Here is a 10,850-nt window from a genome sequence, read left to right as displayed (position 1 = left end):
TATAACATGAGATGAGAATACATTGACCTGGTAGTAGCTGTAGTTTGGTAGGATATTATAACATGAGATGAGAATACATTGACCTGCTGGTAGCTGTAGTTTGGTAGGATGTTATAACATGAGATGAGAATACATTGACCTGCTGGTAGCTGTAGTTTGGTAGGATATTATAACATGAGATGAGAATACATTGACCTGGTGGTAGCTGTAGTTTGGTAGGATATTATAACATGAGATGAGAATACATTGACCTGGTGGTAGCTGTAGTTTGGTAGGATATTATAACATGAGATGAGAATACGTTGACTGAAACTGAAATGGAAAAAACTTAAACGTAAATAGAGTTTGTGTAAGTTGTTTTTCAGGTTGAATAATGTGAATCAGTGATTGAGTGAACATGTTCATTGACAGAAATCACAAACACACACACACAGCTGATAGCATAAGTCTCTGATGATAAGAACGGTGTGTGTGTGTCTGTGAGTGTGTGTGGGTGTGTGTGTGTGTCTGTCTGTGTGTGTTTGTGTGTATGTGTGTGAGTGTGTGTGGGAGTGTTTGTGTGTGTGTCTGTCTGTGTGTCTGTATGTAAATGTGTGTGTCTTTGTGTTTGTGTGTGTCCGTGTGTGTCTGTGTGTGAGTGTTTGTGTGTCTGTGTGTGTGTGTCTGTGTGTATGTGTTTATGTGTGTCTGTGTGTGTGTGTCTGTGTGTGTCTGTGTGTGAATGTGTTTGTGTGTCTGTGTGTGTCTGTGTGTGTGTCACACTCTTCATCAACATCTTTTATTTATTTAAAGTTTATTCTCAACATGATCTTTTCTTAAAAAAACTTTGTTTTGAAGTTTTTCTATATATATATATATATATATATATATATATATATATATATAAATGATCCTATATTATATTATATCTATTACATATTATATATATATATTATATTATATATTATATGATATTATATTATAGTAAGTCTGTGTGTTTGGGTGTGCTTGGTGTTTGGGACTGGCACGTGTCTGGTTTCTCCTCCGGGAGGGGGCGTGGTTAGTGAAGAGGAGGAGCAGCTGCTTCAGTCTGTCGCAACCTTTTCTTCTTCTTCTTCTCTTTGTTTCTGCTCAAAGGTTCTGATGGACAAACTCTGCTGGATTTAACCCGGACCTAACCCGGACCTACCCTGGAGTTAGCCTGGAGATAACCTGGATTATAAACCGTATTTAACCCGGATTTATGGCGGACTAACACGGGTTAAATGCTTAGTATCGGGTTGGACCGTTAGAGTACCGAGAGTTCGGGTTCGGGTCCGGCCGGACGGCGGGACTCTGAGGAACGTGTTGCTATCTGTGTTTTCATGGAGATGAGAGTGTTTCCCGCCCTCTGACACAGTATCGATAACTGTTATTGATCGTGTATTGATCCGGAGATGGCCGCGCGCATACTGCCGCTGCTGGCGCTCCTGACCTGCGGACACGCCAAGAGCGCGTTCCCGCAGCGACCCTCCTACAGCCTGTACGCGCACGGGGCGCACGGGACCGCACGGGGCGCACGGGGCGCACGGGACGCACGGGGCTCGCGCCGCCAGCAGACACAGGTAGGAGGATGATGATGTTTGGGTTGACTGTGTCAAGTTTAAAGTCAGACAGAAACAGATTCATGTAGACTCTGTATTATTATTATTATTATTATTATTATTATTATTATTATTATTATTATTATTATTATTATTATTATTATTATTATATCCACTATTGATTAGACTCTGTTCTAGCTGTAATCAGTGAGTTATGATGTAAACAGTTCTGCAGATAAAAGATGTTTTATGAAGAGTGGAGGAGTCTGAAGAGAAGAGTTGATGGAACTGTGCTCACTGCAGACTTCTGTTTCTCTGACTGGGTTATAGTTAACCCTTCTGCACTGTCTGAAGAATCAGAGTTTATTTTTTTTTTTTTTTTTTTTTTTTTTTTTTTTTTTTTTTTTTTTTTTTTTTTTTTTTTTTTTTTTTTTTCTCTTCTCTTCTCTTTTCTTCTTTTTTTTTTTTTTTTTTTTTTTTTTTTTTTTTTTCCTTTTTTTTTTTTTTTTTTTTTTTTTTTTTTTCTCTCTCTCTTCTTCTCTTCTTCTTTTCTCTTTTTTTTTCTTTTTTGTTTTAACTTAACTCTTCTCATGTATTCTCTTCTCTTATCTTCTCTTGTCTTAACTGGATAGAAACAGACTTTCAGTCTCGTTCTGTTTTGATGTAACTTGTGATCATCTCAGAATCAGACACATAAGAGAAGATAAGATCAAATAAACCTTTATTGTCATTGCACAGAGACCCATACAACTGATTGTGAGTGCCACAACTGTATGTGTATTAAATATAGTAAACAAGATACACAATACATAGCTAAAAACAAGAATAATTTAAGATGTAAAAAACACTAAACGACTTGACAGGAAAATATTGCACATGGTGTATGATTGTAATATTATTGCGGTATGATAAAGGCATGTTATTGGTGTGGATGTGTGTTAAGTGTTCTGATGGCCCATGGAAAGATCAGTTTGTTTTGGATGTTATGCTCCTGTACCCAGTGTTTGAATTATACCGTGAGCTTCGGGGGGGTACAGCTATTTCGACTTTATATAGTCTTATTTATAACTTACTGTCCTTTTACCAGCAAAAAAATGCCTGATGTCTGCCACTGTCCCTTTTCTCTTACTCATAGTTGCTCTGTAAATTAAATAAATTTCAAGTTTAAGTAGGTTGTAAGTGACTTCCCTCGCGTCAATGTTTTGAAATGCATCGCGTTGATTTATGTATTAACGTCAAACATTAAAATTCATAACGATCTTTTAATAACTGTTTCCCTTGCTGTAGTGGTGTATGTTCAGGAGTGAAGAAATCACTCACCACTGTATGTTCGGGACGAGAGAAAGACTATGATCAACCAAATTAAGACAGTTCTGATGTTGACGAGCTGCTCATAACATTTACCACAAAACACAACGCATGATAATATACATGGCAGTCAAAACCATAGGCAGAGATTAAAGTAGATTCAGCCACGCTGACACACCAGCGCCTGGCCCGTACCCGGTACGTACGTTTGGACAGCTAGTGAAGTGATATTAAAGAACCATAGAATTTTGGATAGACTAACATTATATCTTATTATATATTATATATATATATATATATTTTTTTAACGTATTATACCCCCCAAACTATTATTTTCATCCCTTTTGGGAGGGTCCAAGTCTCATCTAGGGGGGTCGGACTCCCCCAATACCCCCCGTAATTCGAACAGTGCCTGTACCTCCGCCCAGAGGAAGCAGGCTGAGTAGGTAATGTCCAGGGTGAAAGTTGGCATTGATAATCTTATTAGATCTGGAGGTGACTTAGTCACACCCTACCTCCGTCAGAATGCTCTTCGTCCACTACAGTTCGGCCTTTAACACCATCATAACACCATGATGGATGTCCTGGATTTCCCTCCTGCCATTTGTGCCTGGATTAATGATTTTCTCACAAATCGCCCCACATCTCATCCACCCTTATGCTTAGCACTGGCTCCCCACAGGGTTGTGTGCTGAGCCCACTCCTGTATGCCATCTACACCCATGACTGTACACCCACCCATCCCACCAACACAATAATAACATTTACAGATGACACTGCCTTGGTGGGGCTCATATCTATCCATTTTCTTTTCCATGGGCGATCCTGACAGTTTTTAACATTTTCCCAGTGTGTTCAGTGTGTCGTTACAAATGCAGAAGAGCATGATAGGAAGTGTGTGTGTGTGTGTGTGTGTGTGTGTGTGTGTGTGTGTGTGTGTTACTGACATTAGTGTTTTATTTTGGCGGGGCAGTGGGATATTTAGTGTAATGTGTAGTTTTGTAGGAAACATGTTGATGCAGTTAGAGACTGTTACAGACAGTGTGATGTTCTCAATATATTAATCTTGTGTGAACTGTTTACTTTCTAAGGATCCATCAGAAGGTTCTGTGGATCTTTAAAGAGGTTATATTGTTCTTTGAGTCTCTTTCACACCTGTAGTTCTGTAGACTCGGTGAGAACAGCAGCTGACAGAGAGAGAGATGATAATGTCACACAGCACACAGACTGATGATGTCACACTGACTGATGATGTCACACAGATGACCAGCAATATGTGCTGAGAACAGATTATGGATCTGAAAGTTATCATCCCTTAAATCAGATAGAAGTCTATAAACTGTGTGAAGGTTGAAACTTCAGCTAGTAGATGATGTTTTTGGTGCTCCTGTATTGGATCGTTCTCCCCTGAAGTGAACTGAACTCTAGAGACCAGAGACAGTCGGACCAGAGTTCAACGAACTTTCACACTGCCCCAAACCAACCAGACTGTCAGACCAAACACTCCAGACTATCAGACCAACCAGACTATCAGACCAAACCCTCCAGACTATCAGACCAAACCAACTAGACTATCAGACCAAACGCTCCAGACTATCAGACCAAACGCTCCAGACTATCAGACCAAACCCTCCAGACTATCAGACCAAACCAACTAGACTATCAGACCAAACGCTCCAGACTATCAGACCAAACTCTCCAGACTATCAGACCAAACACTCCAGACTATCAGACCAACCAGACTATCAGACCAAACGCTCCAGACTATCAGACCAAACGCTCCAGACTATCAGACCAAACCTTCCAGACTATCAAACCAAACGCTCCAGACTATCAAACCAAACATTCCAGACTATCAGGGTGTTTTCACACATACCTCGTTTGGTCCGGACTTTCTGACTTTTTAGTTTGATCCGAACCAAAATTAAAGGTGTGAAACCTCCCCCGGACCACGGTCCGGATCAAAAGACCAAATTTTGGTCCGACAAAAAGAGGTGGTCTCGGTCCGGACCAAACTGAACCATGGTCCGGTTCGTTGATAGTGTGAAAGCATTTTTTGGATGGTTCAGACTTTCGGACCAAATACCGGGAAAGCTCCTTTAAGGAATAGCTCGGTGCTTAGTGAGAGAGAGAGCGAGAGAGAGAGAGAGAGAGAGATAGAGAGACGGTAAATGCGCTCAGAATAGACAGCTGTCGGCTATCAGAGCAGAGAATACATCAGCAGTTTATTTGTTAAGTGGTAGTAAATGTACAGTGTAGGTTTCAGTTTGTCTCTGAATAAATGCTCCAGAAAGAAAGTTCCCGTGTCTTGCTTCTCTACATCACAACAAAACAAAAAGAGCCGCGGCAGTAGGGGAGAGCAGCGGTCAGTTGAATAGCCTAAACTCTGACCCAGAGAGAGGATACGAGAGGACGGGGAAGCCCGTCAACAAACCAATCAGTTCTAAGTATCTGGAGACGCAGCTCACGTATGTGATGACGGCAGGACGTAGTTTTGTCACGTATAGATCTGTAGTGCGCTTGCAAAACTGCAGTGTGAAACCAAAACTTACCGGATCAAATGTATACAATGTAACAAAAACATGAACCTTGGTACGGACCTTGGTTCGGACTTTCATGTGTGAAAACGCCCTCAGACCAAACTCTCCAGACTATCAGACCAAACTCTCCAGACTATCAGACCAAACTCTCCAGACTATCAGACCAAACCCTCCAGACTATCAGACCAGGCGCTCCAGGGTTCAGTTAAAACCAACCTATATGCAGAGTTGTGCAGTCTGGGTAGGCAAGCTAGGCACTGCCTACCCTGCCAAAATTCAAACATAAAAATGTTTGCTAAATAATTTTATTCAATACATTTTTAGCATAATGAAATACAAAAAAAACCCTGATAGAATAAGCAGTGCTTTTATTGTCCATTCACTGCGGACGACAAGCAAAAAAACGATGTTGCGCGTGCGCCCTGCGATCCTGTATTCTTCAACATGTAAGGCAAAAAGCACAAATAACGTAATAATCATCTCCGTTACATATCAAACATGGACCAATTAAAATCAAGATATTACTGGACATTTGCACAGATAAAGTCATTACACCAGCTACATTGTAAGCGTAATCCCCACCAAATTCAAATGACAGCAGCGGTGTCTGCCAATATCACAGAGTTGAGGAATTTCTTCAAGCTCGATTTTAATTCAAAAAGGAGTTAATAGTAAGAGGGAGGTCTACGCCAGCCTTAGATGGACCACTGCAGCAAAGGGACAACTAAGTGTCCGATCGTTTCAAACGGACTGGTATGGAAGAAAAGATTGGCTATGTGGCTGTGCTAACAGTCAGCAGCTGTACTGCTGCTATCCCTAAATATATACATACACACACTATATATATATATATATATATATATATATATATATATACAGTATAGACAAAAAGATTGGCTATGTGGCTGTGCTAACAGTCAGTGGCTGTACTGCTATCCCTAAAGATATACATACACACAATATATATATATATATATATATATATATATATATATATATATATATATACAGTACAGGCCAAAACTTTGGACACACCTTCTCATTCAATGTGTTTCCTTTATTTTCATGACAAATACATTGTAGATTCTCACTGAATTCTCACTACTTTTAGATTCTTCAAAGTAGCCACCCTTTGCTTTTTTATTAATAAGGGAAACAATTCCACTAATTAACCCTGACAAAGCACACCTGTGAAGTGAAAACTATTTCAGGTGACTACCTCATGAAGCTCATTGAGAGAACACCAAGGGTTTGCAGCGCTATCAAAAAAAGCAAAGGGTGGCTACTTTGAAGAATCTAAAATATAAGACATGTTTTCAGTTATTTCACACTTTTTTGTTAAGTACATAATTCCATATGTGTTCATTCATAGTTTTGATGCCTTCAGTGAGAATCCACAATGTAAATAGTCATGAAAATAAAGAAACACATTGAATGAGAAGGTGTGTCCAAACTTTTGGCCTGTACTGTATATATATATATATCTATAGATATATAGATATATAGATATATATAGATATATACAGTATATATAAAAAGATTGGCTATGTGGCTGTGCTAACAGTCAGTGGCTGCACTGCTATCCCTGCCTGCTGTTTTCAACGAGTCAGACAGTTTGGACTTCAACGGGATACTGTGATCATCGCCTCAAAGACACAATGAAAGTGTTGGACAGCAAGCGACAGGATTTTTACCGTTTTCATGCACACTTTGAGGAAAAATTAGATGAGACGGAACTCGTTCACCGCAAGACACGAGATGGGCTGTCAATCAAAACTTAACAAGTTCGCATCTACTACTACATTCAGGACAATGTCAATGTTCAGATGAAGACCAGGTTTGTGGATAGCCTTTCCGATCTCAATTTCATTGGACTGGTAGATTGCTAAAAGTTTGAAGAGATGTTGCGCCAGTTTGATGATAGCAAACCGGAGATGCTGTCAAAGTATGCAAGGTACTGTGACTTCGTCAGGCTGAAAAGTGATCTTGTGGGGTTGTATGGCTCACAAGAACTAAGGGGCAAATCACCTACACAGCTTCTTGACTTTTTAAAAGAACATGACCTAGAAGCAACAGTTCCTGAAGGAACAAAGTTGCTTCAACTGGTCTTAACAATACCAGCCACTACAGCCTCGGTGGACTGCACATTTTCCACTCTGAAACGGATCAAAACATAAAGTCGGAACCGGACTGGGCAAACACGTCTTTCAGCCCAGAGACTGTGCAAACTGAAGGCTGTAAAGATGAGTTTCACAACGCTGGGATCAACATCTTCACCAGGAAAGAGCATATATTCATATTCAATTAAGCAGTGTGTGTTTTCATTGTTGCTGACTGTGTGATAATTGGCTGCTGTGCAATAATTAAGGATAAAGATGGTTGCATTGTGTGTTCATGCGCATGTGTTTGTGTGTGTGTGCGAGAGAGAGAGAGAGACTGTGAGAGTAGTACACAATATGTCATCCTGATTGGAAATTTCTTGATATCGACTGTGCGTGTGTGCCGCGCTTATGCATAACGTTTACTGTTTTGACGTATTAGCCTAAACAATAAATTAGGTAATCTGGCTTTCATAAATCAGTGCATAGCATCTTACTGACATCACTGCACGTCACTGTCTATATGTAGTCTATATCCACGACGTACCACTTCTGGGATTGCTCTGTGCCGCTGGATAATCTGCCGGTATCCGTCCCCCTCCTCTGTCTTTGTGTTGGTGTTCTAACCTCCGGTGGATTTGTGAGGACTATGGTTAACTGCTCCTCAGATCTCTGCAGGGTAAATCCAGACAGCTAGCTAGACTATCTGTCCAATCTGAGTTTTCTGTTGCACAACTAAAACTACTTTTGAACGTCCACATGTTCCACCAAAACCAGTTCCTTCCTGAGACTATTTAGCAGAGGCACCGTGGCTCCATACGGAGCTTAGCCCCGCCCACGATGATTGTGATTGGTTTAAAGAAATGCCAATAAACCAGAGCACATTGTTCTCCCATCCAGGAATGCTGTGTGGACTAGTCAGACCTTCCTCCGCAGCGCTGTGGAGGAGGGTAAAGAGGCAAAGAGAAAGTAAACCAAACCAACCGGACTATCAGAACAAAGGCTCCAGGGTTCAACATTTTGCAACATTTTAATATGTCTGATTTCTGATATTTGCTTTTAAAAGTGCAGTTTTTTGCTGTGATAGTAACCTCAGAGAGCTCGGGGGGGTCAGAGTGACGGTGTTTGTTTCTCAGTGAGAGGGGTTGTCACTGATTTATTCTGATGTGGGAAGAGTTGAGGTGATTTGGGTGAGATGTGGAGGTGAGATAAATTGTTTACTGCGAGAGTTGTAGTTCCAGCGTTAACTGATGTTTGTTAGCAAAAGAAAATGTAACATGAGACACTGGGACTGTTCAGCATCACCCACACACGAGATAATCAAAAACACACACACACACACACACACACACACACAGAGACACACACACACACAGACACACACACACACACAGACACACAGACACACACAGAGACAGACACACACACACACAGACACACACACACAGACACACATACAGACAGAGAGACAGACCACACACACACACACACACACACACACACACACACACACACACAGACTCTCTCTGTTTGGCTCTGAAGCAGCTGTGATGTCAGCAGCAGAAAATTGAAACAAACGCCCGATGACTCATTTCCTGTAGAGAGAGTGACATCACTGTGTGTGTGTGTTTGTGTGTGTGTGTCTCTGTGTGTGTGTGTGTCTGTGTGTGTGTATGTGTGTGTCTGTGTGTGTGTGTGTGTGTGTGTTTGTGTGTGTGTGTGTGTGTCTGTCTGTTTCTGTGTGTGTGTGTCTGTGTGTTTCTGTGTGTGTGTGTAGAAGTTTTATTTCTCTGCAGTTTAAAGATTAAAATCTGTTAGAAAAACGTTAAAGCATCAGCAAAAATATTCAGATGTTTTTTTGCATTATCATCACAGAATCCTGCTCTCTGATTGGCTCTCATAATCCTGATGATATACTTCCATAAAGAGTGATGACAGAATGTATTGATTTACAGAAGCTGATGAGAGGAGAGACAGGAAGTGAGGTCATCACTATGACACTATTTTACTTTTGTTTTTTCCAAATAAGTGTGTTTCCAGGTTTATAATATTTGTAAAGATAAACTGTGTCTCTCAGCAGTGTTTCCTCTGATCGACCTGCAGAGTTTCAGATATTATATTATATTATAATTTAAGCCCTTCAGAGTTCATCTGGACACTGCCTGCTGGGGGTCAGAGGTCACAGCTACATAGAGAAAGTCCATGTTGAAAGTCTTTGGCCTGCGGAGGAAAGAGAGCTGCTGTCTTAGTGATGGAGAACTTATGGAGAAACCTAATTTCACTACATGTTTGACTAAATACATCTATTTCCATATTGCGGCGATATTGTTGGGTTGACTGTGGTGCTTTCAAGATAAATATCACCAGTAATGTGGATATAATGGCTAAGGTGGTAAATTATATAAATAATAGAACAGCTAGTATCACTTTACTGTAATGCAGCCTTTAAAACCAGGAAAAGACAACACGCTATAGCATGCTATTACTATATCCAAAATGTAGGCCTCATATATCGATGTTGATATCATATTGGTATATGGCCCCGCCCGAGATGGAGATGGACAGCACAGGGGTGAGAATCAGGGTGTCCTCATCTGTTGAGCTGTTGTAACCGTCCTGGGAGTCAGGGAGGGAGGAGGGGATGATGTCTTCATATATTATAGGATATTTAGTTTGATCCGCCTGTCCTCTGAGGGATCCCTGGAGCCTGATTGGTGATCAGCCTGTCCTGTGGGGGATCCCCAGAGTGTGATTGGCGATCACCCTGTGCTGTGGGGAATCCCCAGAGCCTGATTGGTGATCACCCTGTGCTGTGGGGAATCCCCAGAGCCTGATTGGTGATCACTCTGTGCTGTGGGGAATCCCCATATCCTGATTGGTGATCACCCTGTGCTGTGGGGGATCCCCAGAGCCTGATTGGTGATCAGCCTGTCCTGTGGGGGATCCCCGGAGCCTGATTGGTGATCAGCCTGTCTTGTGGGGGATCCCCGGAGCCTGATTGGTGATCACTCTGTGCTGTGGGGAATCCCCAGAGCCTGATTGGTGATCACTCTGTGCTGTGGGGAATCCCCATATCCTGATTGGTGATCACCCTGTGCTGTGGGGGATCCCCAGAGCCTGATTGGTGATCAGCCTGTCCTGTGGGGGATCCCCGGAGCCTGATTGGTGATCAGCCTGTCCTGTGGGGGATCCCTGGAGCGTGATTGGTGATCAGCCTGTCCTGTGGGGGATCCCTGGTGCGTGATTGGTGCGTACGGCCGTGAGTGCGTCCTCTCCTGCTGTGAGTCTTAAACAGTTTGTGGCTCAAGTGGTAACGTTACCGGTAGTTTAGTGATAAAAAA

General features: G+C 41.7%; 1 protein-coding gene across 1 annotated transcript in view; it reads left to right on the top strand.

Annotated features, from left to right (window-relative positions):
• Positions 1–1,066: 1,066 nt before the first annotated feature.
• Positions 1,067–10,850, top strand: part of LOC120555951 (EMILIN-1-like) — a 39,319-nt gene continuing 29,535 nt past the window's right edge. The window contains 1 exon segment of the mRNA XM_039795172.1: positions 1,067–1,583. The gene's annotated coding sequence lies outside the window, so the exon portion shown is untranslated.

The sequence above is a fragment of the Perca fluviatilis genome, chromosome 3, assembly GCF_010015445.1.
Source record: "Perca fluviatilis chromosome 3, GENO_Pfluv_1.0, whole genome shotgun sequence".
NCBI classification, from domain to species: Eukaryota; Metazoa; Chordata; class Actinopteri; order Perciformes; family Percidae; genus Perca; species Perca fluviatilis.
Note: the sequence above shows the minus strand (reverse complement) of the source record. Positions and strands in the feature narration are given on the sequence as shown.